The following is a 24,539-nucleotide window of genomic DNA, read 5'->3' on the forward strand; positions in this document are numbered from 1 at the left end:
GACTTACACACATGCAACTTGAAGCAAAAAAGGCGCAAGTGCACTGCGCTTCTTTTGTTTTCATGTAAACTTGCCATAATTGTCAATAATTTTCATTCCATTAAATGCATTAGAGATATACCCAACGTTAAAAACCTGCGGAAGATTTCATTTGCATTTTTTCCAGATTTAGAGTCTATGAAAGATCACGGATATATCCCAAAATTTCAGAAAAAGATAGCCAGTACCCATTACGTTTCACTCGCCTAGATGCAAATCTGATTCTGGTACCGGAACCAGTAAAAATAAATGCATAAAAGTCACTATTTTTTTAAAGTGAAGCTAATGATCTAAGGAGAAGTGAATTTTGAAAATTTTGTACACCCTAAAAGGCTCAAATGCGTCAACGATTTTTGGAGTATCATTGTTGAGTACTTTGGAGATTCTCCATAAAATGAAGATGTAAAAAACATGCATTTGAAAGAAATTAGAACAAGGGCGAAAAGAACCCAATTTCGGGAGTTGCTAAGAAGGTGAAGCTTCGAAAAAAACGTGGTCTGTTACTGGTTAGAATTGTGGCGATTCGTAGTAATCGTATTTGTAATCGATTTTAATATAATTTTTAATAGGTTGCGATGAGTACACCATAATAGCATTCGTGCATGCTATTACCATTCAACCCATTTCCCCTAATTACTCCATAGTTTATACCTCATAATACCTTCCTCGCGATTTTGTGCAAACGAAAATTCCAGCACAGAAAAATATATCTGCAAACTAACTGAATTTTCCGACCTTAAACGTGTAATTTCGTAAATATCTTCTCAAATGATCCCGAGTAGCCAGTACACCGTCATAAATGTCCAAAACTAACCCACGTCATTATCTTAATCACCATGGTGGTGCCCCGAAACTTTTTACATTGTCACCAAACTATAAAGTTTCCGAACTCCATTTAACTTTCATTATATCGCTGTAAAGGCGTGTTTAAATGCCACGTTTAAGTTTTTATTTATAAATATTTATGTAAAAAGTTTTAGCCCTAAAAAATAAGTCTGTATATAGAAACTTTTCACAATTTAATTACCTATTGCATTAATGCTGCCACTGCATCTGGATTTCACGCATGCAACTCCAAATATTCTATACAAATATCCCTCAAAGCCAACTGTGCACTGGCAGTTTCGGAGGGACAAAAAGGACCAAATTGTTAGTAAAATAGCCCCTAGTATAAGCTCGAAAATAACATCCAAAAGTTGGATAATTCTATCCTTATTATCAAGTTTCGTGGGCAAAATAAACTTTAGTAAAACAATGCACCTACCCCTGCATTTAGTTTGGGTGTGTTCTCGCTTAAACTGCCCCTGAACAATGAAACTGGGGGCCGTTATCAAATTCTGTTCTAAACGTGATTGTTCATTTTGTTTTGTCAACATGCGAAACTGAGTTTGATCATGTATTCTACCTTTAAACTAACATCAGTGTCGTCAGGCTTCGGCGCTGTTTCTATTCCAGGAAATGTATTCTGGATTGGTATCCGTAATTGAAAATATTTATTTTGCGTGGGCTTTTAAAGTAAACAATACGTGATTTCATTAAAAAAAGTTTGAAAGGATATCATAAGATAGTTCCCGACGTGATTTCATTATTAGGTAGTTTATCCAGGAATCTCACAGGAATATGCCGATCCTTAATCAAGCCGATTCTGGATTTCCTGGATAGTAATTGCTGAAACAGGGGACAGTTTTGTTTATTTTCTCTACGAGCAGAAGTCCGAGTTAATTACTTCTCCAAACCTAGCAGGGCTTCTTCCTAGATATAAGTGATATCACCACCACTGTTAGCCAATTACCCGCAGTTCGTGGAATATTTTTTGAAACGTTTGTATTATCGTGACTCTAATAAAATTTTAAGCAGAGATAATCTCTATTAGGGAAATAAACTCTTTTTAAAATTAACAAAAGCAACAAGAAGGATATTTGGGGAACGGGGGCGCTTCAAATAGAGAACAATAGAGTACAATAATAATTATGACCCTGTGAATTGCGTGCCCTGCAAACAAGGCACGATTTCATCCTTTCCAGGGGTATTTCCAGTTTAAGGATGTAATTCGTTGCCTAAATCAGGCAAAGAATGATTAGGGTTTACAGCTCGCATTAATTCAGTGGAAGTGGAGGAATGATGGCTTCATTTTTTTTAATGGCCCTTTGCAACAGCAGGTATGTCGCATATTAAAAAGGTGAAGAAATTGCGTTACCTAGAACAGTCGAATGTGTCAAGACTCTTAATATTCTTACAAAAAACTATAAAATATTTGAAGGAAAAACTGCAACAGTTCGGAAACATGAAGACACTGAAAGTCAAATATCAAGTTTCAGAGTACTCAGTGTGACAGAAACAACTTCATATTTATAATCTCAAACTCTAGAACTCTGAATTACAACTTAGATAAATTTTCTGTGAACGAAATGTTCAACAACTCCTTAGCTACGAAAAACTCAAATATTTCGAGGAAAAACATGAGTTTGGTTCACGTTTTAAATCGAAAGAGTAGAAAGTTTGATCATGCACCTTAAAGTCCACAATAAAACTTTCTAGACTATAGTTTCTCTAATAGGACTGATCCGATTTTATTCATGCTCTCGGTACTTGAAAGACATTGAAGCTCATTCTAGGAAATTAAATGTTTTTTTACGGTTATCACTATTCCTAAAAGGGTGGTCCAAAAACGTTGTGCCAAGATTAAGGATATTATAGGGGACATTATGGTGAACAATTTTTGTATAGAAACCCCTAATCAAAAATGCACCGTTTGGCTCTTGAATCACTTTTGTTCAAAAGCGTAATATTAGTTCGTTGACATCAAAATACTTCGATAATTAGTTCATTTTTAATGAAGATAACGTGCAAAAATGATAATAACTATCCAATGTGACGACCCCCATCTTGGTTACACAAATTTGTTACTTAAATCATTGAATCGCCATTGTTAGTTGCACTGATCTTGTTGCACGCAAATGGATGCTGCCATCACCCCCTTAACAGTTCCTCTTGAGTGGCTACAGGAGTTCCATACATTAACGACTTGATCTAACCCCAGAAGAAAAACCAACGGGCCTAAATCGGGACCTCGCGCAGGCACAGTTGATGGGTCTGTGTCTTCCGATCCATCGCTCATAAAAATGTTGGTTTAAATGATCCTGCACAGTATAGGAAAAATGTGCAGGTGCATTTTTATGTGGAAACCACATTCTATATCGAGTTTAAAAACGCTGCTAATAAACTTGTATCAGGAGACAATAAAATGTTAATTTTATTTGTTTTTATTCTATTTACGTCAGTAGAATACCGAAGTGCTTTAAACAAAAATGATTCTGGAGCCAGAATGGCTCTTTTTTGACAAGGGGTTTCCATGCAAAAATTGTTCACCCCATTGGCCCAAAATAAACTCTTTTTTTGAAGCGCCCTGTAGAATTAAAAGTTAATCTTTCATTATTTTCCAGGAAAACAATTTCTAAGTCCTAAAGCATCTCATTGTCCTCTCGTGGCCAATAGAGATATATAAACGCTTTTACCATTTTATTCGTACATGTTTGTTGCATAGTTTTTAATTGCAATTTCGCAAAATACCTCGTTTTGTAACCGGCTAGAATTAGTACAATTTTGTGTAACAAGTAAAATTGTATTGGATGAGCAAAGCGACGCGTCCGTTATGACTCGAGTTCTTCACATTTCCTATTGTTGCATGGTGGAAAATTCAGAAGGTACAAGCAGAATTTGAACTTATTCCAGTTGCGTTTAGTACACGCAGATAACTATAGAAACCATTTGTGCTGCACATCCCATTTTTTAACTGATTTACGAATTTACGATACCTGAATTTAGTATACAGGGCGCGGCACGAGAACTAAGTATTTTTAGAACGAGTAGTACTCGACCGTTTACAATAGAAGGGTTGTGCTTTAACAAGTATTTCATTCTATGGCTCTTAGCATTTTATTATTATCTTTCAGTTGCCACCATGAAGACGTCGTAGGCGTTAGAATATTGCATATTCGCTTATAATTGTTTGGTTAAGAATGGTGAGTGTGTGACTGGAGTTGAATGTGAGTTTCGTCACAGATTCGATGTTAATCGAAATGGTTCTGTTTCCACGCGTGGCTCAATCTCATGATGAGTTAACAATCTACGAACATGAGGTTCAATAATAAAATGACAGCCTCAACGGACTGTGCACATTTCAGAAAACGTTGAAAGGGTGAGGCAAGCGACGCAGATAAGTCCACTTGGCTCTGCACCGACACAGACCAGATGTAATTTTCTGTTCATGATTATAAAATGATGGTTTTAACCATGTTTTAGTAATAAAAAAAAACAAATAATATGTCAAAAACCAACTATTGCATGATTATTTCAATCACACTCGATTCCCATGCCATACGCTATATAACCAATTACAAAATAAAACCCGTTTAATCACATGATTCGATTAAAAAAACTGTCACTTACTTGTCAAAAATCGTTTCTATGATGGCATTGAAAAATCGTGTTGGTGAAATATCCTAAAGTATAATCTATCGGATCAACTTTAATTTGCAAAAAATCCGCCAGGATCGCCTAAAATAACTACGAAAATCGTAAATTAAAATCTTTTTTTTTTTTCAATTTCCTTAGTTCTTAGCAATAGCTGCGTTTCGCTAACAATTTTCTTCTTCAGATTATGCTATATTTATGTCTGGACCCGTCATATTTCATATGATAACAGTAACTCAGCAAAATGTAAAATCAAATCTGATTTTTTTCAAGTCGGTTAAGCTGCCGTCTTCCTTGAAAACAATTTTCAGTGTTTCTAAGGTTAGGGACCCGTTCACACTTTATAATTAAACTCTACAACTTACTAACACTCACAAACAGCTACTCAGCATTTGTAGTTTGGTTGACTCAATATTGCTAAGATTTCCAATAACATCAAAGTTCAATTTATTTAGTACCCCACCCCCCCTTTGGTAAGATGTACCAGTTTTATTATTTAATTTATCTTCAAATTAGAAGAGAAAATCGTTAAACTGGAACTTGCTTCCTGTTTTATATTTACCTAAATCTAATTCCAATTTAATCTGCGAAAGACGTAAAATAATCTTCGTTAAAAGTGTTTGTTAAATATTAATTATTGATGTAAACGAAGAAAAGTACAACAAAAGATCTTGTGGTATGTTTTTATCCACTATTTTATGAATCCAATGAATTTTGGTTTATCTTCGAAGGTTTTTTTTTAATTCAATACTTTAAGATTATTTAGAAAATGAAAACTTTGAGGTGAATTACTGCTGTGTCAGGTGTCAAAATTTGCTTGGAAATACAAATTTTATCCAGTTTTAAAATAATTTACATCTATACGAAAGTACCCACGATCCTTTATATCTATTGAGCATTTCAATCAAAGTTCGACTTGACAGGACGTACGTGGGATCACCTCTTCATATTTCCAGCAACTTTTTAATGGAAACTTATGGAACATAACTCTCAATACCATCAATCTTCATGAACGGATCGATCCAAATTAGAATATTAAAATCGAACAAGTTTCGTATTACAATATGTTATTGTAGTACAGAGTATTTGGGATAAGGATGTCTAAAACAGTCATATATCCTGTTTGAAGTTTCTTACTTCACCTTCATAGCATACTTAAAAGCTTTCTTTTTCAAAGATTAAAAGGGAATGTCGGCCGATGAATAGAAAATTCAATGTAATGCCTCTACAGAAAAAATATCAGTTGTATCATTTGTATTTTAAACGATGAAAATCATACAAAATGGCAAGTGCGATTGGTTTTTTTGAAAAATTTTAAATGATGAAAACCTGGTTCATAATTGCTATTGTGGGAGAAATTATGCAAAAACAAATAAAACACGTCAAATTGCATTAATTGGCTTTTAAATGATGTTTTAGTCCAATAACTTCTAAACTAGATGGTTTTCCTATACATATAATTTGGAAAGAAGTTAGCCCGTCGGCTCTTGCAATCTGAAAAATAGAAACCGATTCTATGTCTCACGTTTTACGAAAAAATTCATACGAATACAAAATAACGAATTAATTTTGGAGGCTTATACCTTCGTTACTATTAGACATACAAATGTCGATGAGGTGTGAAAATTACGTCCTATTTTTTCTCTTTAAATTTCTATTAAAAAAATCCAATCACCTTTTCCCATGTTTATAGTAAATGTCACACCGAGAATAGTTATAGGGGTTAAAAGGTGAACGGGTGTTTTTTCCGCTTCCTAAATACGATTTTTCTCGGCGGAATTGAAGCGAATTTGAATGCACATTAAGTTGTGGTGATTTTTCAGTGTGAACAATTAGAGGGACAGATCTACATTGCATTTAATTCGTTTTTAAGGAAATTGTCGTCTGCTAGGTCGTACTACTAGGGGCCAAATTTAAAATATCTCGAAAACAGTGACTTTTAGCAATTCATAAGGAGAGTACATTTTTTAGGAAAAAATGATCGGGGAATCCATTTTGATGCTATAAGGAGGTACCAAAAAGTTATCATAATTTGAACATTCACTAGTATGTTGCATATGGCGCCCTCTGTAAATTTGACGAATATTTTAACAAATATAAATTCAGCACTGCGGATAATTCGAAAATATCAAATTTCATAGTTATATCTTAATATTTGGATAAATTATTTAAAAAAATGAAAAAAAATCAACTTTGCCATCCTATATATCAAAAACTAAGCCGTTTTCAATATAACATTTTCATCTTAACGAAAGGTCTTCTATCGACTGTTAAAGTCCTGCTACTTTAAACTGGAACACCCTGTATATACATATATCTGGTTTTTGCATCATTTAGTGTACTCCCAAAATTTTCCTAATTTAACCAACATTTCTCTAATGATGCAATAAATCTTGCATTGCGTGTCTCTACCATGTGGCCATCACTATCTTGGACATACTGTACATACTCAAATAAAAACTTTATACCGAAAACAACGGAGAATTCCAAATATCGTCAACACCTATTAAATGCTGAAAGAGCATATTTCGTATAATTAAAGATCCAAAGAAATTAAACCCATATTAGATTATCCAGCTTCCCGATTAAGCCGTTTAAACCGAGGTCTAATTCAAAAGTTTCGTCAAAAGACACATTTTGTTCGGGGAAGTTGGCGAAACCAAAGAGGACAATTAACTTCGGAACCTTCCTCAAATGGGACAATTGAAAACAACAATAATTTCGCTCTGCTGAATTGCGAGCCCTGGAAAATCCCAAAATAAGGCATGCCAACATCCCCGGGGGCGGTTTCTGTTTAAGTATCTAATTCGTTACGTCATTTAAGTGTGGATTAATAGTGGATTTAATTAGGATCGTTAATGGGAGGGCAGAAATATGGTATTGTGGCTCTGATGGAGACAAATTTGGATGTAAATACGAATCGGATTTTGGATGGATTTTTTACAATTACCTACTGAAACTATCTTGATTAGTATGGACATAGATGAGAATGTGTTCATTAAATTTTAGACTTAAAAATTAGAATTACCCAATTGTAAAGAGTTGGAAATGTTTCCCTTTCCATTGGAAGAATAGAAATTCCTTTTTCCGCGGATATCTCGTACGTCAATATAGTTTGCCCCAGATGTCTCCAGATAACTCATTACTTATTCGGGTTATTTATGAGTCACAAAGATTTTCGCTATATCATGTCAACTTAAACATGAAATATACTGCTTCAGGAAAGTCAGAGATATAGTCAAATTTTAATAAATAACAAATAGCAGGCTAGTAACGTTTTTTCGTATCCATTTAAAAACGATAACAAATAATATAGATAAAAAAAAATTGGTTTATTAATATTTAATATTTTTTCTTTTAATGGAATTAGAACGATGATATCGGATGCCATACCATTTGGGTGGTTCCTGTTTCGTTACTGGGTTGTCAATGCAAAAGCGTTCGGATATATTTATAATGGTTCGGACAACGTTGAGTTCAGGAGAACAAAACTGGGCTATAAGCATGCCGCAGGCTGGATCAAAACAACGAGATGTTGCCTAATTGTCCCATGTTTCTCTAAGTGTCATATCCGGACAGTTAACAAACCTTCAACAAACTGGATATGGCACAGAAAGACGCCGCACACGCCGACCGAAAAAAACCACCCCCGCACAAGACCGACTTATAACGGTTTTTTTTTCGCGAACAGGACCCCTATCGAAATGTAGGCAATCCAAGTTTCCATTGAAGCCATTCGTAGGAGACCTAAAGCAGTGGATATAGTCTCGAGATGTCTTTTAATAAGAGTTCCGCTTACTCAAGAAAATAAACTTGCAAAACTAGGGTGGGCAAAAGAGCACATCAATTGGGGTGAAGAGTGGCGTTCTGTATTTTTCACAGACGAGTCTGGTGGAAAAAGTGAGTTGTACGTGTGTGAAAAAAAAAACATGATTGCACAAATCTATGAAAAGGACATCATCAATAACATTCTGCCAAATTTTTAAGATGCCATGGGAAAAAAATTCGGATTTTTGGACGGTAATGCTCGTGCATCGTGCAGCAATCGTTATAGATACGATTGAAAATGTGGGTATCGAACGTTTAACGATTCTGTCAGGATCACGTGAGTTGAGCCCCATTGAACATGTATGAGACATGTTGCAAAAAATTGTTGAAGGACATCGACTACGTCCCCAACAATGCCACAGCTTCGACGATTTCCTCCTCAGTTATGAGAAAATTCATCGCAGGACAAGATAAACGATCTCATTAAAAGTATGCCAAGATGATATGAAGGAGTTATACACGTTAGGGGCGACTGATGATATATTGAATTTTCAAGATTTAGTTTTTATGACATTTTGATTTTTGCAAACATGCTTTCTTACATTCTCGCTTTTCTTAAGTAAAACCAAAAATATTAACAATATTTTTTTACTCAGTGTTTGACGAGGATTGTAAAAAAAATTCTTGCTGCTGGCTCTGAATAATATCCAAAATATCCTAATGTCCCTAACTTTTGTGGAACAGTTTATTTGTTTCGCTGGATTAAGGAAAAACAGACAAAACCTCTCAGAACCACTTCTGATTGGGTAATCAAAAGTTTAGGGTCATCAGAAATTGCCCATTGCCTATCACTAAGTTTTATCATATATTCTTCCATTAAGTTTTATTACGCATTTCTCCATTAGGTAGTCGTAGTGAATTCAGGAGAATCCCTTCTGACTCACTCTAATTTTGGCCCTGACTCATGATAATTTGGATATTTGGGAAAGCGGAAATGATGCTGAAGAGGTATTTCCAATTTCGAGCGCCTAAGCACAAAGATGGTTGAATAGTTTCTAAGCTTTGTGCTTTCTGAGCAATTCGTAATAAATCTAACAGGAAGTTTATGCATTTTAGAAATATTCTTTTATTTCTGAGCGACCGAAAATAACTTTCGCTCTTTCCAAACCTCCACAGGGCGTCAATTGACAGTTTTTGAGATTCTTAAACATCTCTACGCAGCTCGATGGTCATTTGGTGAATTTTTTATGCTTCGAGTTAATCCGATATGGCTGCTGGGTGTGGTAGATTATTGGTTTATGAAGGATTGCGATTTTTTTTTCGTATAATTTTGGGTTAACCTGAAAGACATTTTCGAATGGTTGTAATCGATAGGAACTAATTATTAGCTCCCAAATTGTATAAATGCTTTGGAGTGATTTGTCGTTTTTTGTTTAAGACCTCTGAACTATTAGCAGCAATATATTATAGTCATGAAATAATCGCTCATCAATGATGCTTCGGGTGGGTAATTGCTTCATCGACGACACTATATGTATATTTTTCATATTAATATCAATGTCCCAATTTAATTTTTTGAATTAAACAGGTCCATTTTAATTATTCCGAACAGCTCTATTTCCCGTAGGGACGTTATTTGAGCTAGTTGGTTGATTCAGTAGCGAGCGTTTGAAAAATAAGTGTATTAAATAAACTCCAATTTCCAGTCGTTCCATATTCTAACACGGATAAAACCACATACAAATCACTAACGGTTGACTTGATTAGCTAAGTAATCCGCTTTTAATTGAAACTCTAGAAATTTTGCTCTAGAAAAACGTGTCTGACACACAAGTAAAATTACTTGTCAGAGGAACAATTATTGATTACGCTTCTGGTTTCAGCAAATAGGTGCTAAAAGTTCAAATGGAAATTTAAGCAACATACGAATGCAATATCAAATGTAATACAACAATATAAATGTAATTCCCATATAACCGTTATGCATATGACGATATTAATAAATGACTTTTGTTTGTTTATCATTATTTCAATATGGATATATATTTGATACTAACTGTTATTATAACCCGCATTGCAGCTGGGAAAATAATTTGCGGTAAAAATTTATAAATTTAAAAATAATTTTAAGGATTTTCTTTCTGTAAACAAATAAAAATCCCAATTACTTTTGGAGTTCCAATAATAAATCTTGGCAGAAAAGCCAATTTCAGGTTCTCAAGTGGAACGTGATTTCTTGTTAACGTCTGCCATTATTTAACCATTTAATTTTTCTTTTAATTTTAAGGGGTTTAGAAACAATTCTGTTTTTAGGGAATGTCCTTAGATCACGGTTTTAGAAGTTCGAACAAAATGGGTCACGTTAAATCTGCCCACGATTGCTCAATGTGATTTTAAGATCTTTAAAAGTAACTGAAATATACTATATCCTTAACGGGTAAAGTTGTTCGAGGTCTTGATTAATTTCTTTTTAAGTTAAAGCTTTCGCATGCACTAGCAGGTGTTTGCGTCTGATCTAGGTTCAGGGCGGCTCAGATTATGGTTTACAACAATGATCTCGGAACCTTGCACAGATGGACAAATGGTCAGCACAGAGGCCTTCTATAAGCTGAATATGGTTTAAATATATCGGGTGGCTCAAAAAAGGATATACTAGGGTTCGACTATTTTGTTTTAAATGGAAATCCATCTATATTTTTTTGAATTTTTTGGATCGCAAACTGGTTTCGTTTGAAGTTCCTTATTCCGATTTTCAACTTGCGCTTTAATTTTTACTGAAAATTTGGCTTTCGCTTATCTCACTTGTATTTAGAACCATTTATTATCCGATCATTGAAAGAGTACGGTAGGGCATATTTGTGCCATCAATTGCCGTAGTTCACTGTTGAAATTTCATGAATTGTTAGGTTTAGAAGGTTGTTGAAATGACAAAACAGTCGCTGAATTTAAAAATAAACTAAAAGCCCAAAACTATATTTTTGCTCCTTCCTCATGAAGTTTGCTTAACATACAACGGATATATATGTATAAAAATAATTTATTGATTTTTTTCGTGTACACCAAGAGGATCTACGGGACAATTTCTAATTGAAGCGTAAAATCCTATCGACAATTGCTCCCGTAAATATACAGTGTATACATAAAGTATGGAACAAATTCAATCAAAAATCACGTATTTGTTTTTTTTTGGTAAATCGCCGGGACACGTCGATGCTTTTTTTGCGGTTTTTTATGGTAAATGCATGTATACAGGCTGGCCCAAAAACAAAGTTAAGACCGCCAACTTCATTTATTCCAATAAAAACACTTATTTTTTTATTCAATTTTAAAATTTATCGAATTTTAAGTACATTTTATGTAGCCGGTCCTGTGCCTAAATTCAGCAGTAATCGAGAAATTTACGTCTGAACACATCAATAACCGGGGCGATGATTACAGCAACTATGAATAGGTTTTCACGAAATATAATATTTATTAAGTAGGAACAATAAGTACTTATTAAATTAAATGTTCAAATTGAAATCCTTTTGTGCCTGGCAATGTTCCAAACGGTGAACAATTTTATGCTAAACCATATTTATTGTTCCTGGACTAATATTACCGCATTCTGTTTTGATCCTCGTTTTTAATCGTCAATCGTTTTAGGTCTGGTTCGTACATAACATTTTTTAGATGGCCCCGCAAAAAATAGTCTAGGGGATTAAAGTCCGGCAATCTTGGTGGCCATTCGATAGATCCGCGCCGTCCAAACCGTCTATTGGGAAATGCTATATTATCAAGATATTGTCTGACTTGAGCGGCATAATGCGGTGGTGCGCCATCTTGCTGGAACCATCAATTTTTTTCATACGCTAATGGATTGTTAGAAATGGGAAATAAACTTCTTAAACTGGGGATAAGATATTTTTGTAAAAATTCATGATATCTTGGGCCGTTCAAAGTCTGTTCAAAAAAGTAGGGCACAATTATTTGATTTTTGATATTCCCTGTCCAAAAATTCACGTTTTCAGGATATTGGATATGGTTCCCTCATCAATCAGGGATTTTCCTTTGCTCAATAGCGGTGGTTTTGCCTATTAACTTCGCCGGTTAATGTAAAAGTTGATTCATCTGAAAATATAATATTTTCAACATGGCGGGTGAAATTATGGCACACATACATTAGGAGCTCACGTAATTGTATTCGTGGGTCTGGGTCGTCTTCCTTTAAGTCTTGTACGAGAAGTATTTTATACGAAATTCACTTTGCTGATCATAAAACCTTGTGCATAGATGAAGTGGGAATATCGTAATTGCGACTACCTTGTCGAATGCTCCTCTGTGGATTTTCTCACTATCCTCATTGATCGCAGAACGTTCAGCCTTCAGCTTATCTTCCACCGAATCAGTATCTCGAAACATTTTTTCAATTTTGCTAACTGTCGATTGATTTATTACTCTATCCTGATATTTGTTATTAAATAAAACACACCCCTTCTGTTGTGTTCGCACTGTATCATCATATCGAATCATCATAAGAATTTCAGTTCTTTGTGGTGTGAATAAACGCATTGTAATACAACTTTTAATTGAAATTAAACCTTTTTGAAGTCAAGTCAAAACTGACAAACATGCAAATTTAAATATTATTGGAAAGTTATGTATTAAACGAATAGAAATACCTTTTATATGGAAATAATTAAACACACCTGCCAAATAAGCCATCGTCTTGGTTACTGATATGTTTACACATAATTTTCTCGATAACTGTTGAGTGTAGGTATAGGACATGCTACATAAAATATACTTAAAATTCGATGGACAATTGAAAAATAAAATAAAACAGAAGAATTTCTCTTTAAGAAAACAAAGTTGGTGGTCGTAAGCTGGTTTTGGGTCACCCTGCATACCTGCATTTACCATTAAGAAAACCGCAGTAAAAAATATAAATCAACGTGTCCCAGCGGTTTACCAAAAAACAAACACCTGGTTTTTAATTGAATTTATTCCATACTTTATATGCACCCTGTATATATATTTATATATTGAGGACCAAAAGTATCGCATAAATTCGTTAAAAATGGAAGGAAATGTTTTTCATTAAAATATTGTAACACATTAAATCTTGTTTTTTGTTATGTATTTCTTGACGTAACAGACCTCTATACAAGGTTCTCCATATGATAGGTAAATGTACTTATTCACTTTTTTCTCATGTATATAATGCCTTTAAGTTATTTGCGAAATTTAGAATATATGAATTTCATGTCCATACCCATGTCTATATTTAATAGTTATTGAAGTATTTGCAGTTAGAGTGGCCTGTTAGATCGCCTGACCTCACCTCGATTGAGTTTTTTTTATGGACTTATCTGAAACATTATGTATATGTAAATAAGCCCAATAATATAAAAGAGTTAAAAAAAAGTATTTACCATTACCTCTTCAAATGCTAAGATAAGTTCTTTTTTGAGGTATGTGTATTGTGACTTGCTCAATATAATTAAGTTAACGGGGCACAGTTCGAACAATCAATACATTAGATTAATACAGCTTATATTGTTATTAGTTAAGTATTAATAGTGCTATCGTTATTTTTATTTTTTGTTTTATTTCCGAAAGCTGTTGAAATTAGTCATGGGTTTTTTACATGAAATATATTAAGAATTTCTAATAGAGCTCAAAAACGTTATAATATAAAAGGGGTTCCGTAAGAAAAAAAATACATTTACCTAATATATGAGTATCCCGGTATACAAAAAATCAAATAAATAAAAAAATGCACAACTGAAAACAATATTTGATGTATTTCAGCATTTTCGTCAAAAATATTTCTTTCAAGTTTTAACGAATTTATGCGAGACTTTTGGTCCTCTAGATCTAATATTTTTTTTGGCGATTTAAACAAAGACTCAGCTGAAAAAGATCTATTAATGGGTATGCATTTTGACCATAAGGTACATCGGGAGTTTAGAAAAACCGTATTAGTTCACCTAAGATTGATTATCTGTTGTCAACTATGAATATGTGCGTATGGCGGAAAATCATACGAATGTTGGAGAACTGGCCCTAGGAGATCATTTGGCTATAAGTCATATTTAAGTAATTAAATTAATCAAAAGTTGACCCAACAACCTTAAAAAAGATTAGATAAACTTTTATATGGTTAAAACTGACATGGACTTGTTAAACATGGTTGTAGTTGCTAAAGTATCAAATTACGTATATTTGCGGCGAATACAGAAATAATAAAAAAAACACTAAAAATTAATAACTGTAACAACAAAGAGATATTATAATGGCATTCTCCAAACAGCAGGTAACAAGAGCTCTATGGGCTTTTATAAAGGAGAACTTGGGAAGAAAAGAATCAAATGGGCACTCGGGTTTGAATATAAAAGTAAACAATAATGTTCTGAACGACTCCAGAAGGTAGCTGGTATATTTAGGAATAAGTTTGGTAACGCTGTGAGCATTGAATTTAAAAGAATGGTTGCCTATCAAAAGGCTTAAAAGAAGCAAAGATATGAAAATAGTCTCAGAAGTACCTGACCTAACATTTAAAGGAAAAAAAGGCTTAGAAAATATTGCATTATTTCTCAACATATTCCTCTTTGAGATTGACGTACTTTTCCCAGCAACATTCTATGGCTCTTATACCCTGATGGTAGTAAGAAGCTTTGAATGTTTCAAAATACATAGCCGTCAATCTCTGACTCCACTTCTCCATTATTGGCAAATCTCTTTCCGTCGTGCAATTTTTTCGAGTTTGGAAATAGAAAATAATTTGAGGGGGCTAAATCTGGAAAATAAGGTGGGTAATGAAAATTTTAATCCCAAGTTGATGGATTTTGACCACCGCGATGGCGAAAGTGTGGACTGGTGCGTTGTCTCGATGAAACTTGATTAAACTGTTCATTGTTTTTCCTTTAGAGAAATTCCCAATAAAAATGATCCAACGTGCAAGTCAAAAAATTGACACCATCACCTTTTCTGCAAATGAAACGGTTTTCGTTTACTTTGGAATCGATTCTCCCCTTAGAGCACATTGCTTTGACTGCTCGTTCGTCTCAGGCACGAAATGATGGACCCATATTTCATTCATCGTTATGAGTCAACGCAAATATTCAGCTTTAAGGCCGCGAGACTTTGTCAAATACTCCCTTGGAACATCCTCATGACGATTGTTTTGTTCAATTCTGAGTAATCGCGGCACTCAACTTGCGCACTGCTTTCTCATAATTGTTCGGTCCAAATGCGATGTACAGTACTTTTTGGAATACTTATATTTTTGCTCAGTTTTGTGGATATTCACTAAAATTGGAGTTTCACTCATCCAATCACTACGGAGTTCGTCCTGGCAGCTCGTACTCTTGCGTTTCAACTCTGCCTCCCAATATTTTACAGTTGCTAATGAAGGACCAGACTCCTCCATAGTAGAATCTAACTCCGCTTTGATGTTGGATGGACCAAGACCTTTCAAATGAAAGCATCGAATAACGTATCGATGACAAATTTTTTTCCATGTTCATAAAATCTTTAAAAGCGTTTATTAAAAATTTATTCAGCTTTTTATTTATTAAGCTTTTTAAGTTTAGGTTTTTGCATTGTAGGCAAATGCGTAACAAAAAATCGTCATCTATATGTCAGGTCGGGTATTTTTAGGACGAACCTCGTAAATCAGGACACTTTTATAAGTAAATCGAGAGTTGCTGTAATCGCGCCTACACCTAAAACAAATTCAGCCTCTCATTTATAATAGAACAATCAGCTTTATGGAGATTTAATGCACTATACATTATATATTTGACACATGGTTGGCAGTTTGGTGAGGGGGAGGAGAGTGCTTGCTGGCACCTATTTCCTCTAGAGCGTTTGCTCTTTTCACTATTAAAAAAATTCCATAAGTCTGCCATTTTGAGAAATAACTATCTACTTATTGGTATCATTTTAAATCTCGAAAAAATACCTTTTTAAATAAGTCATAACCCACTATGCTTTGCATTAAAAAAAAAGTAAGTTTATGCCATATATAAAAAGTGACAGATATTAGAAAAAATCCGGTTAACCCATTTTTTTAGAGCAAAATTATGTACATTTGTATTTACATAATTTCCCTAGAACTAACAGCTACACGGCTAGATCGAGTAATAAATTCGACAGAATTTGGTTTTTAATAAATATCTAGTGAGCCATAAACCTTTTCAATAAATTATAAGTTAACTTAAATTGGTTGCCGAAAGATTCAATTCTTACATTATTTATCATTCATTCTTGTATTATAACTCACTTCGTAACTCTTCTGGTTTCTGAGATCGCTTCACTAATTGCCAAAAAAACTCACCTTTTATGTTATTCTATAATATTTCATTATAACAAGTAAAAAAAAGAAAATAAAAAGGGAATTACAGGTACGTAAACAAAAGCTTTGAACTGAGGCTTGAACCCACACAGTCAGAACTCGGGGACTGGAGGGGAAATTTGTAAACCAACGGGGCTGTTTGCAGCAAGAAGGTTTTAGAAGTTTTCTTGCTACTTTTATAACGAATTTTATAACTTTCAGAAAAGCAGGATCGATGTTGCTATAAAGAATACAGAAATGTAGTCTTCTCGGGTTTGTTTATAATACTATGGCAGTATGGCGAAAAACGATTTGCCTAATCATAGTTCTTAAACTGATTTCTAATATTGTGTTTACTTAGTATATTACTTCCGCCCCATTTCCTTACGTATGATGTGTATATAAAATATGGAATTAGAATTCATTTTCTCTGTTTAGAATTAACATAATAAAAAATGCTTATACACGTCGATTTCAGTATAAAATTTCACATATTTTGGTTGAATAATATGAATTATGACGCTATCATTTTTCTAGATATGACGTCAGTTAAATTGTTTTAAACATAATTCTTGTTTTTAATAATTTTATATGAAAGTGCATACTTTTTTACATAGCAGGCATAAACTTTTTTATTATGTTTCATATCAATTTTTTTGATAAATTCCCAAAAACACATTTTTTATTCGGACATGTGTTGTTTAATAAAACACACACCTTCGGTTGTTTTTATACTCTATCACCAATCATAAAAATTTGAATTATTCGTACTAGGAATAAACGCAATATAATACAATTTTTATTTTAAATTAAATCTTCACGAAGTGAAACCAATACTTACAAACATAAAAATTAAAATATCATTGGTATGTTTTGTATTAAACGAATAAAAATGCCTGGTTTATGGAAATTCATAAACAGAGTTACCAAATAAATAAACAGAAGACTACCCCGATCCATTTAGTGGATGTCTATTCTTTATTGTTAGGTATTGTGAAGAAAAATATGCTTTCAGAATTTATCCAAAATTTGTTATGTAACATAGTAAAATTATCAAAAACAAAGGCTATCATTACAAAAAAAATAGCATTGACGTCATATCTAGAATAATGATGATTTCACAGATAATATTATTCAACCAAAATATATGGAGTTTTAAACTAAAGTCAATATAGCGAAACAGTTTTTTTTCTATCCAAATTGAGAAAACGAATTTATTTCTTATTATATGTACTCACAGGATATGCTTGTTAGTCTCTTCGAAAGAAAACGAAAATAAATAGTTCTATTACACCTCCTTTATTTCAAAGCAAATTTTTTTAAATTTCTATTTATGGAAGTTTGCTAAAAATGTCTTAATTCAAAAGCACATTTTTGAAATGAAACTATAATTAGTTTTGCGAACACTGGCAGGACTAACCTACAAATCCCCCAAATCCCGTAAAAATTCGAAATTTACTTCGAAAGAAACTTAACATCCTTTGTGAGATCTCCTTCAATTTAATCCTCTTAAGGGCTTATAAGAGATTTATCAGGGAAATTGGATAATTTCTAATGTGGAAATTTCTAATTATTAACTCTAATACATTAATTATGGGAGCCTGCTGATTTGCATATTTAATAAGCAGTTCTCTTTCAATGAAGCTAGAAATTATTAAACGAGGAATGAGTATGATAAGTTCATAAAATAATTTTTTTAATGAAAAGACCATAAAAGTTTTTTTTGTTTTTTTTTCTGTTAGTCTTTTTAGTGTATTAGCCTAGTTCCGTCAATTGCGTATTAACCTTTTCTATTAGTGAATATGAAATAACCTATTAATGGCCCCATTAGTAATTGATTTTCATTACTGCATAATTTTATAATGTGTTCGTCCAACCAATTGTAGCTCGCTATACGCTTGCCACATGATCAATGTTTCTCATCTGTAAAAGTTCCCATTTTTTACATTAAATGCTCTTCAACTTCCTTAAAGGTTTTTCATCCTCCTTTTGCTTAGAAATATTCCAAAAATTTCTTGATTACCTTTATTTTATACCCATAATTCATCTCTTTTTTTAGAGTTGAAAATCAATTGGCAATTTATACGGAAAAAATTGAATTTCTCTAAAAGCTTTTTTTTATTTACCTGGTTTTACTTGATGGAATAATTACATAAAAGAATTGACCCATTATAAAAACAATTTTTGGATTGAAATTCAGTTCGGAGTCAGGGAACTAAAAACTTTTTCAAAGGAGGACCAACTTCAAAACAAAAATCACCTAATTTGTAAATTTTGCTTTTATACCAAAACATTAAAAGAATCTAATTTCTGATTATAAAATCAAATTTTAAAGGTTCAATTCAACGTCCAAAAGTCACAACTTCGCAGATTCCGAACGAAAATCCAAATGTTATGGTTTCACTACAAGGTTGAAAATCCAGAAAAACTAAAATTTTACACATACACTTAAATTCTGTGGTCTGAATTTGCGACTTAAAAAGCTAAAAATTATTCAAATTCGAGTTTTCGCTAAAAGAACTGCGAATGTAGGCATTCGGTTCTAAAAAATTAAGCAAAAAATTTTGAGTAAACTTTCTAAATCAATTCAATATTTATACTTTCAAACCATAATTCTAACGAAGAATAAAACGTTGTGCTAAGTGAGTTCTCAGCAGTCAAACTGAGTTATTATCGGAGACAAAATTTCCATTAAGGGTCAGCAATACCATATATACTCAATGCGTTTGAAAACCAATTTCCGATCTCTGGACACGTCTTTGCCAGTTCAGTGAAAGTTCAAATCATTCAGGATTGGTCTTGGAGAAAAGTGGATTTCAGAAAAGGGAAAAAAGAAAATCTGTCACATCTAGAACATTTCTTGAGACTCTTAATATTAAAATCTATCTATAGTTAAACAAAAATTTGTAGCAAGAAGTTTTAAACTTCAAATTGGATTTTAACTTCGGATGGACAACCTCAACTAAAAGTAGTGGGAAACTCACTAAAGCTAATTGAAATATTGATTTTGGAAGTTTCTAATCAAAATGAGATAATAATAATTACTGTAATAACAACTTCATGGTGAAGCATGAAAACGCGGAAATTTTCATTTCGTGTTATCGATCTTAAATTGAATGTTTCCATTCAACATTGGTCTGTTCAAGAAACATTTCGATATTCTTTGTGAACAATTAAAAATTGACATTCTGAGTATATCTATAGGAAACTAATGTTAAAAAACAACATTAGCCATATGAGTGACACTAAGTTGAATATACATTTATATAAATTAATTAAGATGTATTTAGGATGCTTTTTATTATCAATAAATTAAATAATACATAAATGTTTATCGTTAGATCTATCTATTATTCAACATTAAATTTGACTTCTAAAGTATTGGCACAATTGTTTAATCGACAAAAATGCTTACCAAATTATAATGAAAATCTAGTTTCCATTATATGATTCATAAACAAAATGGGTCTATTCTCATAAGCAAATTATTGGTAAATTTATTTTAGATTATACATATCATTTATGAATAGATAACCAAATTAATGAAAATTTGATTATTAGGAAGAAACATTTAGGTCGGAAGAAACTAGAAACGAATCAAAATCAAATCATTCAAATATTAACAATTACTGCTGGTGAGCATATAAAAGCTCCAGTATGGATTCGGGACTTCATTCGAATGCGTATTAATTGGGAAATTATCCACTTGAGTAGACTTTATAGAATGAGAATTTCTTTGAGGAATTTGAGAGATTCAGATAAGTGCATAAATGCACAAGCAAGTCGTCCAAGAATAAATTGCTGCACATATTAAATTTTCGATTACCACGAGAATAATTGTAGTATAATCCTGTAGCAACAAAAAAATATTGTGATTATGCAATAATCAAGGAAGATTTCCGGTAATTTGAAATAGAAGGATAAGTGGGCCGAAGAGCCTTCATAGAGGCAATCATGAAAATCTCAATGTAAAAACTGACAACAACATTTACATTCCATATGTCGGGTACTAGGTTAATAGATACAATCTCCAAAACTGAATCTAGAAAGGCATGTCAGTGGGTCATCAAATTTTCCAGATGATTTCAAGAAAGTGATATACAAACGTCATTTTTATTTTTATCTAATTTAGTTTTCAAATTTAGCATTGAAACAATTTCATCTTTTAACTTTAATTTAGGGCCGCTTGAAAAGAATTTTCACTTACCTTATATAGCTAGCTTCAAAGCATCCCCTCACTGTTAATAATCCGTTAAAAATCACCCCTCAGAAAGTGAAAGTTCAGATCACCAAACCACCTTGAAACCGTGCGAACCTCACTTATACACAAGCGATCAACCTAAGTAACCGAAATCACATGCTCCGATGAGTAACCGCCCACCGGAACAAACTGAAGTTATTTCCAACTTCCGAACTTCCTGTTTGGGAAAATCGCGAGTTTCGCCGCAGTTTTCGGGGCTTTGGCGTCGCAACGTCTCTTCTAGTAGACGTCGGGACGGTTCGCGGGATACTGGAAGGGCCCAGCCTCAAAGTTGATTTTAGCGCCGCTAAGTCCTGCGCGGTGTGCCCTTAAACTAGGAGAATTTTTGTTTTGAAAAAATAAATTTTGGATTTTTCAAAAATGCCGGTCAGGGTACTTAAATTTCAGGAAGAGAAGAAAATATGCCGAGTTATTTTTTTATTCATCCTCGTATATTGACTTGGCAGCCGATTATGAACGGTCCTCGTATTTTTGGATGAAGATTTTCTTGTGTATAAGGAGATTTGGAGTAAAATGTGATAATTATTCAATATCATACTTTTGTTGCCATTGAAAGCTTGAACCTTGGAAATTTAATGCCATTAATATCCAATGACGTTTTATCAATTTTCCAATGCCACCCTATCTTTGAAATAACTTTCTATTCTATAATATGAGATCACTATAAATCACTTTCAGTTCCAAAACAAATCACAATTTCCTATTCATGACTTTTATTGATACCCATTTAGTCCCTGTCGGTTATGGTTGCCGTTCGAATGGTATTAAGTACCCCCTTATCCAACAGTATCTTAAACGTTACTCGAACAGTGCCAATAACTTTGTCATTGATATATGGTAGCTGCTGTAAAATCGTTCCTCATTTTCGTTCTAATGTGGCAAAAATACCGTTGCAATCGTTGTTTCCGACTACAGTAATCGGCTCTTGTAAGTAACATCGGATGTTACGAGATTTTATATCAGAGTTGCTAAAAATTCCATCTAAATTACGTTTCGATTAATGGGTTTATTGGTAAAAGAAAAAGGCACCTAATCGCTTGTATTAAAAAAAAACTAATGGAGCAACTTACTTATTGCCTTCATCGGAACAGAGATGGCGTGCTGATAGCTCGCAATGCAATGCACAGAATTTCTCACCGCCGCCAGCTGATAAAGGGCTGATAAATAACTCCTCTCAATGCCCAGAAGTGCGATCCGAGAGATTTCGTATTACTAGATTCCAAGCAATTAATAACTAGTGAACGGTGACTTTTTATTTGTAAAAAAGATAAGGAACTAGTTTATCTAATTATCCATCACAATGAATATCTAACGCGTATCTATGTACGGTTAGTCCTTAGATACGCGTTAGATATTCATTGTGATTGATCTAATCAAGCAGAGGTGAAACATGGGACCTTTAACTAAACCATTGACTGTCTACTAAAGTGTTTAATTGTTACAGCTTCATTGATATTTCATTGTAAAAACAGTGATGTTTTTAAGCTAGATATTAGCTATTTGGCACAATAAAGTGAAAACCCTAATTGAATAGCCACGCCTTGTTGGTTTATTGTATCTGGTTTAATGTGTTGACAGTGCATGGGGGATTTTTTGACAATGTTGTTTGGTTGCTGTCGACCTGATTTAGATTCATTAATTGGCATTAAGATACTCCTCAGTTGACCTCAGGCTTCACATAATTATTCAGTGTGAAGTAGACAGGGTCCTCTGTTAGGTGATACAACTTATTAAAAAGCTTAAATTAATATTGAACTTTTTAGAGTTTAACCGTATTTAGCTAAAACTTCCAGAATAACATCAATTTTGAAAAATTAGATTTACTTCAGAAATAAAAAACATGTTTTTCTCTAGATTAAAGTGCGGTTTCTGTGACAAATGTGATCCAAAAATTAGATCTCTATGATTGATATATACGACTATAGTTTTAGAAAGTTCACCCCCAGCTTTAATTTCTCACGTTTTCTTTTGACAAAGTAAAAAAAAAGTTTTTAGTAAAATTTTTTAAATTCATAAAAAAGAGTATGTGAAAAATCAAAATTGGCTGAGTATTTTAAATTTAGTGTAGGTGCTTAATTATTGATTCTAAATAAATGTCGGTAACTTCTAACATTAAGAAAAGTATATTTTCAGAAAATTTCTGACATTTATGTACTTTATCATCCACAATAAAAATTATTATGGAAGGTAGTATTATGGAAGGCACCAAGCAGTGCGAAACTGCAAAAAATTATATGGTAAATCGAGAATTTTCACCCTCTATAAAAGATATCTCACGTACTAGGCGACACAATGTAAATTAGTAGATAGCCTACTATTTTCAAATGGATTTCTCGCCATCATAAGGCATATCTTCTCCAATCGCCACCATTTGACGTGCTTCGACTTTCGATGGTCCCATTGTTAATGAATCATTCTGTATAAACTTGCCTAAATCAAATTGTAATATCTCTATCAGTTTATGAGACTGTGGGTCATTTTTAGATCTACATATACTTGAAGTGAGATTTTCTTTGCCGTCTTTAAAAAACATTAATTTTAGTTTGAAACTCCTTGAATGTCTGTGTATTTAAGGAGTGAAATATATGTTTTACAACCACCAATCAACGCCTTACCTAACGAAATTTCCACAAATATGAAAATTTAATAAGGCACAACCCCATCGAGGTCCCTATTTCGTTGCAGAGACCAAAATTAAATCTTGAACCAATAAAACTTTTAACCTCAGCATATTTGCTCATGTGAACTCGCACACCGTTAACTCAATATTAAAACGTTTCTTCTTTGTTTACAAGGCCACATTTCTCGCTTTACCCCTTCTTTGATAAGATTAAGTTCTCCTAACAAGTCTGCTGTTTGATCTTGCAAACGATATAAACTTGTAAATTCACCTTGAGCAGCTCTGTGCGAACCCCGAAATGTAAAGGGTGATCATAAAAAAAAACCTTAAGCAAGCAAGTGAAATATCAGAGGTATGTCTTTGATAAATTCTTGTGTCAATGTGTAGTTAGTCAGTCGTTAGATGGTCCGAGAACCTGCCCAGAAATAAGCGAATTAACATTTAAAGAAAAATAAATTTTGTAAAATATTAGATTATTTCTTAATATAGTCCCCTATGAAGTTGACACACTTTTCCCAGGGATGTGCTACGATTTCTGTAGCCTGTTTATAGTTGGAAACTTCGAATATTTCAAAATAGAGATCGACTTCGGGCTCCACCTCTTCATTATTGGCAAATCTTTTTCCACCGATCCATTTTTCAAGTTTGAAAATAGGAAATAATCTGAGGGGGCTAAATCTGGTAAATAGAGAGGTCAGGAAAAAGTCCGAAACTTAGTTGATTTATTTTGGCCATCGCGATGACGAAAGTGTGGACTGGTCCGTTATCTGGATAAAGCAACACTTTTTTTTTCGGCAAATGCTTTCGGTTTTTCTTAATTTCGTCGCTCAAACGTTGCAATAAATTTGTATAATATTCTCCGTTTATTGTTTTTCTTTTAGGGAAATAGTCAATAAAACTTATTTCACGTGCATTCCTAAAAACTGACGCCATTACCTTTCCTGCAGGTGAAACCGCTTTCGCCTTCTTTGCAGTCGATTCTCCCCCTTTTGAACCCATCGTTCTGTCTCCTCTATGGTGTCAGGTGTGGAACGATGGACCCATGTTTCACCAAAGAT

General features: G+C 33.4%; 1 protein-coding gene across 1 annotated transcript in view; it reads right to left on the reverse strand.

Annotated features, from left to right (window-relative positions):
* LOC136339702 (transmembrane and immunoglobulin domain-containing protein 1-like) overlaps window positions 1-21,086 on the reverse strand; it is a 263,800-nt gene extending 242,714 nt beyond the window's left edge. The window contains exon 1 of the mRNA XM_066283138.1: window positions 20,808-21,086. The gene's annotated coding sequence lies outside the window, so the exon portion shown is untranslated. The remainder of the gene's footprint in view (window positions 1-20,807) is intronic.
* Between the last annotated feature and the right edge of the window lie 3,453 nt (window positions 21,087-24,539).

This window comes from Euwallacea fornicatus, chromosome 6 (genome assembly GCF_040115645.1).
Source record: "Euwallacea fornicatus isolate EFF26 chromosome 6, ASM4011564v1, whole genome shotgun sequence".
Classification (NCBI taxonomy): domain Eukaryota; kingdom Metazoa; phylum Arthropoda; class Insecta; order Coleoptera; family Curculionidae; genus Euwallacea; species Euwallacea fornicatus.